General features: G+C 39.2%; 1 pseudogene; it reads right to left on the bottom strand.

The window, feature by feature from the left end:
• Nucleotides 1-6,700: 6,700 nt before the first annotated feature.
• On the bottom strand, nucleotides 6,701-6,976 carry LOC131904800 (dynein light chain 1, cytoplasmic-like; annotated as a pseudogene).
• Nucleotides 6,977-9,832: the final 2,856 nt, after the last annotated feature.

Genomic DNA, 9,832 nt, shown 5'->3' on the forward strand with positions numbered 1-9,832 from the left:
CCATGCTTCAAACATAAAATTAAGAACTCTAAAGCACTCATGTTACAAACGTTACATCCTCCCAGTGAACTAGATTCAAATGAAAACGCAGCATGTTAAAACTGGGAGACTTCCCCCTCAGGAGGGGAAATGATGGTACCAAGGAATGAGAAAGGGTCACAAAACAGTGACCTCAGCATCGACTTTCAGTTCAAAACTAGAAAGATTAATGAGATCTGCAGCAAGAAGAAAGGGCGAATGATGATCGGGGCAGAAATTAAGTTGAAAAAGAAAAGAAAAACAGTAGAGGCCATTAACAAAAACAAAGGAAGTTGTTTGGTGGGAAAAACAACAAAATGGAACATCATCTCACAAGGCCAACACAGAACAAGAGAGCGAGGTAGGACTGAAAGGGAACTAACACAGTAAGCACCTCTGCCTGTCCCTTAGACTCATCAGCAGAGATGGGACACACCAAGTCCCAGGAAACCTCAGACAGTGAGCCCTCACCCAAGATGAGGCAGATGACCCGAGCGCTGTTCTAACTAGTAAAGAAAATGAGTTTGTAGTAATCCTGCCAAAAAAGCAATCTCCAGACCCAGATGGTTTCACTGGAATTTTCTATCAAACATTTAAAGAAGGAATAATAGTGATTGAATGGAGTGTCATCCAGGAGTTAGAGGAGGAGAGAAAATTCCCAAATTCATTTTATGAGGCCAAAGTGAACCCAATACAAAAACCAAAGAGAGTAAGGAAAAAATGCTACAGAACACAATAATCCTTGGCAAACTATTATTAAAACTAACTGAACAATATAGAAAAAGAATAAAACAACCAAGTGCAGTTTATTCTGAAAATGCTAGGATGATTTATTATTTTTATGGAAACCCATCAATCTACCTGTACTCTTAACAGTTTAAAGAAAAAATAGCTACTCATTGAGTAGAAAGGCGTTTAATAGGACTGAACATTCACAGTAAAATCCCTCAGCAAATTAGGAATAAAAGGAATCTACTGTAAAAAGGCATCTGTAGAAATTCCACATGGGTAACAACACACTTAGTCTGAAAGACAATGCTTCCCCCTAACCACGAGAAGGCAAGTATGGTTGAATCTCAGCACTCACCTAAAACTGTTATGGAAAATCCTAGGCAGTGCAATAAAGAAGGGAAAAGCAAATTGATTGAGAAGGAAGTATAAAAGCTCTTCCTGTTTATAGAGCATATGATTATTAATATCTCTGTAGACATCCAAGGAAATTTTCCAAAAAGTAAAAGTAAGAATGCACTAGGAAGCTGGAGCCATGGGCTGAGTGGTTAAGAGCACTTGATGCTCTTCCAGAGGACCTGGGTTTGGTTTCCAGCACCCACATCAGGTGACTCACAACCATCTGTAACTCCAGCTCCAGGGGATCTGATACTTTCTGGCCTTAGTAATCACATGAATGCACATGGTACACATATATTCACACAGACATACTCATACACAGAAATCTTAAAAATGAGCAATCTTTTAGAAGTGAAATTTAAAGCAGCCTCTTAAAAGCTAAAGTGTACTAAGTAAGGTTTCAGAATACCAATGAGTAATATTTCTACATGGTGTCTTAAAAACTATAAAATTTGAAATTGCATTAAGAACCATTGTTTAAGAATAAGGGGTAGAATGGAGGGAAACAAAATAGGACTAAAGCTAATAAAGCTTATGTGCAAAATACATTCCAGAAACTAAATATAATGTTGATAAGCGATATCAAGGAAGTCCTAAGTGAATGAAAAGGCATACCCTGTTCATGGGCTGGTGCACTTCAGGTGGCGAAGACGCAAACTGATGCCTCAATTCTCTGCCATTCCAATCACAGCTCTGCAACATAGGAACAAATTTAAAAGGCAAGAAAATGAGAACACTTGGAACAAAATTTTTAAGTGAAGTTTACATTACCAGTTTAGGGCTGTATAAAGCTGTAGTAATCACAGCACTGTAGGAGAGAGAAGGGGAGAGAGAGAGAGAGAGAGAGAGAGAGAGAGAGAGAGAGAGAGAGAGAGAGAGAGACCACAAACAGGTCCATATAAATATGGCCAAAGTGACACGTTGGGCCATTTCAAAGCAGTTCACTGGAAACAGAATAGTTTTTTTTTCAATAAATACAGTTTAAAAAAACTGGATATCTATATGCCAGAAAACAAAACCACAACATAAAACCTCAGAGCTCACACAAAAATTAACTGAAAAAGGGTCTTATATTTAAGTACAGAATATAAAACCATTATATTTTAATGGAAAACAGAGAAGAAAAATCTTTGTGTCCTAGGATTGGGCAAAAAGATCTTCAATGTACCAGTAAAAACAGAAGCCATAAAATGGGAGGTTAAGAAGCAGAGTCAATAGAGACTGCTGTTTTCCTCTTAGGAAAATGAAAATATATCCACCATCTAATTGAGCATTCTCCCTGCTGGACATTTAGTCTGGAGAAATAGACTTTTGTTTGAGCAAAAACATGTATGTGAATATCCATAGCACCTCTCTTTATAATCATCCTCCCAATTCTCCAAGATGAAACTCAACAACAGAATGTAATGAACACTGGTCCATCTGTACCAAGAGACAAATGACTGACTCATGCAGTAACTGGTGATCTCAGAGGCATTGTGCTAAGTGAAAGGGGCAACACACAGAGGGCTATATTAGCATCAGATAACTCATTCATTTGACATTATTTGAGAACAAAACTAATATCTCAGCACAGATCTGTGTTTCCAAGGGTTGGGGAAGCAGCTATAACTCACTATAAACTTGTAGCATGAGAGAATTTTGGGTGGATAAAGGAATTCTTCCGTATCCATGATGTGGTGGTAGCTAAGCCTATCGCATATGACCTATATCTGTTAAATGTGCAATAAAATTGACAACTTATAACCACCTCCAGCTCATCTTCATTTCATTTTTCCCGAGTCTCCTATCAAGTCTCCCTGGTGATTTTCTTCTGTTACAAGTGTACCGTGACTGGCCTATTAAATAACATCTTGTGTTTTCCCTTCAAAGGGGAAAGTGTACTTGCCTGCTTGCTGTTCTCTGAGTTTTAATGAGGTTCCTGAAGTTATTAGGCACATCTCAAGAGGCCCATTCTCGACTTGATTCTTCAGTCTCCTGTTAGCTCTTCATGCATCTTACAGAATCCACTTCATTTAGATCAGGTAAGGCACATGGTCTCCTCTCTGAACAGTGTTAAGCAGTGCTTCAGGGTCACTCAGACACAGCTTCCTTGTAAGATTTTCTTTTAATTTTTATCACTTTGATACTTGTTCATTCCATGATCTGACTCCAATCTTCCTTGTGTCTTACTACAGTGACTGCCCTGCTCTCCACCTACTGTTTCTTTATTGTGGCCCTCTTATTTCTTGGGACCATTTTGCATATTATCCTTAGCACCCAGAATGCCTTTTGCTGGTTCTTGGTAGAACACACCCGTCAAAGCCTCCTGGGGTATTCCCAGAGGTGGCAGTCTCTCGTTATTGTTCCTACAGCATGTGATGTGGCTGCTGCTTGAGCCGTTATCACATTGCTCAGTAACCTTTCTGCTATTTTTCCTATCATCCCATCACTGAAGTAAGCCCCTTGGGGAAAAGAGTTTTGTCCTCATTCTTCCTATAGCCTTAATTCCCATGAGTTAGTCTTCTACAGAACATAACTCAGCTAAAGGCTGTTGAGTGACTCCATACAGTATCTAGCCCTCTACTGTTCTTTCTTGTGGTTGACAGTAGCACTGAGTTGTTAAGCAGTGCTAATCATAGAGGCTTCTGAAGGGTACCACTTGTTTTCTAGACTTTAGTGTGTTCTGCATGGAAGATATTTGTATAGGACATGGGGGGTAGGGCAAGATCTTTAATTCCTTTCCCCTTCCTGGAAATCTCTTTAATTAAATTTTCCAAAGCCATTTGCTATTGACCTACAGGTCCCAGGGGATTATTCCATGTGTAGGAACTAACCTGGCTCTCAGCCTAAAAATAGTTTATTGCTTCAGAGAACAAAATTACTTTCTAGACAATTTAAACTGGATTTTCTTTCTGCATATACTTTAGAAAATAATGGGGAAAACATAAAGTATCCAGACCCTAGAAGAGAGGGCTTTAGTGGTTATAGGTCACTTGGCAAGGCATGATCCTTGTAAGAGATTCCAGCTAGAAACTGACTGCCCTTAAGACCCTAGGCCAGTTGCTTACCATTGAGATCTATAGTTTCATACCCATTAATAATTAAATAGGTAAATACATGATGTCTTCTCATTGTTCTATCTATATATCTGTCTGTCTGTCTGTCTGTCTGTCTGTCTGCATACCACCACCTCCTTCTCTTTCTTGAATGACAGAGACCTTACCTGAATATCTTATTCACTTAGTTACAGACAGAGACAATGAACTATACTAAGCATTTGGATGGCTGAAATTCCTTGAGGACAACACAGGCCAACTGGATAGGTACATATCAAAGCAAAAGTGACGTCCATATTAATGTAAATACAGGGGTGTGCTTTTAGAAGTCAGAGAAAGAGAAGGTTTCATTTGTCTCAGTTTCATTATAGACAGAAGATGGATCCAAATTGCTTGTAAACTATGTAAGAAATCTGTATCTTGTTTTCAATTCAGGGACAAAATGGGGTGCTGTCCATGACCTTTTAAAAGAATCTGAAGCTTTTAAATGTGTATGTATCTTCAGTCCTAAATTTCATATCTTCAGTTTTCCAATATGAGATTAAGATAAATATATCCTTTAATGGCATTTATCCCTCATGTCTTTATCCCACAGGCTAATGGACAGGGTTTTGGTATGTTAATAGTGCTTCTGAGTAAAGGAAAAAAATGTAACTCAACATGAGAACATTTGAGTTACTTATTCAAAGATATGCTAAATTTAACCTCAAAGAAATTATTACTTCAGTGGTATCTCTGAATGTCTTCTAAAATAAGATCAATTTCCCTGTGTCTGGGATATTTTAGATATGGCCTGGCCTAATGGTGAGGGAGTGAACAAGAAGCTGGGCTATTAATGTTTCTTCCATTTCCAAGTCTCTCTGATGGCCTTCTCAGCCAATCAGAAGCCAAGCAAGTAGAGCTGGAGAACAGTTGCCCTGTTGAACTCTTGCTGTGAAAAGATCCATGCACTGCCCAGTGACACCAGTGAATGCTCTGGACTAAACCCTGTAGTCAGCAGAGACTGGGAAGGCGACTCACACCATCCCCGTGAGAGCAAGCACAGCTCAGCAGAGCAACAGTGAGCATGTATTATCATAAATCAAGACATAATTTAATAAATGCCTAATTAAAGGAACACAACTACCAGAGGATAGGGAATTATCCAGAAAAGGCCCCTCGCAACTGGTGGTGTTGGAGTATTCAACAATGAGCCCCAAAGTCAGAAAACAGAAAAGTCAAAACCCAGTGTGTATCTGAGAGGAGGAAAACCCTACCCAGAGTGTTCTGTTTATTATACAGAACTAAAATTCTTCATGCCGTCACAGCAGGCAAGGGATGCTGTGTGCTGTCTTTCTGGTGATGATTCTTGTTCATTGTTACGGTTTGAATCTGAAATGTCCCCCTCAGGCCCACACTTGCTCCCCTGTTGGTGCTGCTGTTTGGGAAGACTGACCTTCAGGAGGAGGTCACTAGTAGAAATAGGCCACTAGAAGTGAGCCTTTGAAGGGTATGGCCACTCCCCTAGTGCCACTCATTGACTCTGGTTCCTAGCCCACTTGTGGTGGGTTGGAAGCCATCACCACACTCTCTTGCCACAGGGAACTGTGCTGGTCTGCCACTGTTCACACTGAGAGACAGGAACCCTACAAAAAGAGTGAGACAAAGTAGAATTTTCCTTCCTTATATGGTTCCTTGCAATGTATTTTAGTCACATTGGTGCAAAAAGTAGCTAATATGGACACACCTATCCAGGCTACCTTTCAATGGGCAGAGCTCTTTCTTGGCAGAATGTTTAGGGTACCCACCTCCATGCTTTTCTTTTTAGACTGTAATATCCCTTACATACATAGTAGGAAACATCTCATGGCTATTTGTCCACAGCTCTACTCACGTCCTTTAATGAAGCTTCAATTCACATTTTTCTATTGGCTTCTGAGCACAGTTAATGAAAGAACACCCTAGCAAGCTTTTTAAAAGCCTGCCCCCTACCTTTTTGTGACACAGTCTATATCTGCAGCCCAGGCTGGTCTGAATCTCACAGCACTCCTGCCTCAGTATAAGGAGTACTGGGATTACAGGCATGAGGAACCATTTCTGACTCTAACAGCTTAAGTAACCATGGAGGATTGCTTCTCAAAACAACCAATATTAAGGCACTCCAAATTGTCTAATCCAACAGAAACAGCTCAAGGACTCAATCCTACATATCTGGTCATATTTTAGTTGATAGGCCACATTCAACATTATCTTGCTTGAACTAATGTATGTATCTCTAATATATTTAATTTTTTTAAAGGAATGGATTAAGGGGATGGGGATATCAGAAGTATGTAAGAGAAAATGCACATGTAAACCGTCTTACTAATTAATTTATAACTACAATGAACTAGTACAGAAGATGTCCTGTAAAAGACACAATAAAGATTCAAAATGTTCTCTTAGTGAGGCTGAAGGGTTTTTCTCTGGCTTTTGGAATTTAGGCTGAAGTCTTTGTTTTTGGATGAACCATGAGGTGTTTGGCGTAGTCCATACTTTCAACCAGATTTGAAAAGAGTATCAGCCACTTGACCCTGGTGGAAGTAGATGAATTGTTTGACTTCCTATGTCAAATAACTACAAAGAATCTCCCCCATACTGCAGTGTTAAGTGTGGCTATACATGTCACCTATATTATATTCCCCCAATTCCTGAGTAGCACATGCCACTGAATCCTGTTGCATCTTTTCAGATGCATCTGTAAATTTGATCACCACCTTCTGTCTACACAAGGTTACTGTGAAACAGGTGCTGGCAAACTGCTTTGGTTTCATAGGTCAGGTGTTAATGCAATTTGGGCCAGCAAAGAGATGCTATTGCTATCTGAGACATAACACATCTCAACCAGATTGCTGAGGTTTTGTGGGGACATGTCTAGGACCACCCATTTCTGAACCCTCATGCCTTGTCAGTGTCATGATTCTTGAAATTATATCTTAAAGGTTTATGACTTGGGGGTCTTAAAATATTGGGGTTTTTAGGTAAATTTTTATTCAAATAATCTAAACAATTTTGGGTGACAACCTATGGTTTAAATATTGTCAACTGGCTATAAATTACGTTACTAAAGGAGATATTAAAATAAGTTAAATACTACTTAAGATGCTTAAATGATGAATTCATAGCTGATAATATCTGATTTTCATCTTTGTTACAAAGTATGTGTGAACTTTCTCTGCCTATCTCCCTCTCCAAACTGTTTTGAGTTATAGCCAAGCATGGTGGCACAGCTTTAATCCCAGCACTCAGAGACAGACAGGTAAATAGATCTCTATGAGTTTCAGGACAGTCAAGGCTACATTGTAAGACACAGTCAAAAAAAAGAAAGAAGAAAGAAAGAAAGAAAGAAAAAGAGAAAAAAGAAAGAAAGGAAGGAAGGAAGGAAGGAAGGAAGAAAGAAAGGAAGGAAGGAATGAAGGATGGAAGGATGAAAGGAAGAAAGAAAGAGAAAAGAAAGAAAGAAAGATGACAGATAGATCCATGGATGGATGGATGGATGGATGTTTGGAGTTCTAGTATAAGAATTCCCATAGAATTAGGGTACAGCTGAACAAGGTGGAGTTAAATGCCCTGTGCATAGGATTCTTAATTATTTAAGAGTAGACTTAGTAATTATTAACTTTGATCAGAAAGATTCCCCACTTAGATTTTCATTAAGTGGTTAAATCACTAAATGTAGATAAAGTCAGAATACTCAGATATACTTTCCTTTTTAACAGTGTTTTTTTATTTTTATTTATTCATTTGTTTTTAAGAAACAGCTGCCAGGTGGTGGTGGTGTACACCTTTAATCCCAGCACTCAGGAGGCAGAGGCAGGTGAATCTCTATGAATTAAAAGTCAGCCTGGTCTACAGAGCAAGTTCCAGGACAGTCTCCAAAGCTACACAGAGAAACCCTGTCTCTAAAAAAATAAAAAATAAATAAAAGAAAAGAAAAGAAGAAGAAGGAGGAGGAGGAGGAGGAGGAGGAGGAGGAGGAGGAGGAGGAGGAGGAGAAGAAGAAGAAGAAGAAGAAGAAGAAGAAGAAGAAGAAGAAGAAGAAGAAGAAGAAGAAGAAGAAAAGGCCTCACTCTGTAGCCCTGGCTGACCTAGAACTCAGAGATCTGCCTACTTCTGCCTCTGTAGTGCTGAGATTAAAGACATGAACCACCATACCCAGCTCAGACAGACTTTGAATGGGTGCTTCCAGGTATCATTATAAGGATAACTCCTGTAATTTTTGCTGAAAGCAATTTGATGGCTTGAGAAAACAGATAATCTGGCTATTTCGTAGATGTATGTTAACAGAATATTAACATGACTTTTATATGAAAACAAATTATAAAAGTTACCATAAGCACATGCTTTTGAGTTGTACAAAAGTAAATCAAAGTAGTTTCAAGAGAAATTGAATTTTTAAAAACCTTAACAACTTGGTACCTCTTGGCTAACAAAATTTTCGTGCAGTTTGGCTTGCCCTAGAATAGCTAACAGCACTGTCCATGTTCTTCTCTTGCTCTCTTCAAACCTCAAGAGAAGTTCATGCTCTGACAAGAGCCTGGGAGCTGCCTTCAAGCTTCAAGAGGAAAGCACAGAGTCCTCCAGGTTATGGGTTGCTCAACCTTTCAGTTAGCCAAACTGTCTTACTCGTGCTGGTGGCTCCCTTGGCTCTTCGCTCTAAAGCAGAGTAGGAGCCTGCTGTTCCATTCGAAACGAATAGAAAGATGATGAAACCCACTCAGTCCCCACTCCTTTCCCGTGACTGTGTTCCATTAGGTGTGGTTTTTACTTAGTGCCGGACCTCTTTCTGCTCTCTGCCTGAGGCCTTTGATGTCTGATGTCTCAAAGTTCTGCTTCACCAGAGCTGTCAGGCAGCTGGCCACCTGCCTTTTCCATCTACCTTGCACCCCCCACACACACCAAACTAGGTGATTTCTTGAGGGTTACCTTTTGTTTTATACACCTTCCAGTCATCCAACCATGGTAAAACAATTTTAGGTCATTATATAATTTTTCCACAAAATTCAATAGGCTTTTTACAATCCGTCATATACCTGGCATTGCACTTGGCATTAAAGACAATATAGAAGATATGTTACATGGTTCCCGAAGTTTATAAGGATCTCTTGTTTGCCAAGGAAGAAAAGAAAAGGAGATAGAGAGAGAGAGAGAGAAGACAATGGAAAATTAGAACATATATATCAAACTTAAACATATTCAAACAGTAGTATCTAAATAAGAAGAGATAAATTGCTCAATGTATAAAAATGAGGCAATATACATGATTTGGGGCCATTTTGACTGTACATTTCTTTAATGTGCATAAATAAAAAGCCTCAGTTCTTTTGAATGCCTTCTTTCTTACTCATTCTGATCTTTCTCATGTAATCCGCAAAAGGCCATTGCTCCCTCCATAAATCTTCTGTAATTCAAAGCATAACTCCTCAAGTTCAGAAAGAGAGCAGATTACCTAGTGCTGCTCCTCACTGAAATGCATCTCCCTGGAGTCACAGCTACAATCAACGCAAAAGTAAATCAAAAGTCAGATGAGTTCCAATGATTTATCAATGAGATTGTTAATGGTGTGTGTCTGAATTATAGCATTATTACAAACCCTACCACCACTTGCTGCCCCCATTACTTCATAGCAT

This window comes from Peromyscus eremicus, chromosome 2 (assembly GCF_949786415.1).
Source record: "Peromyscus eremicus chromosome 2, PerEre_H2_v1, whole genome shotgun sequence".
Lineage (NCBI taxonomy): Eukaryota > Metazoa > Chordata > Mammalia > Rodentia > Cricetidae > Peromyscus > Peromyscus eremicus.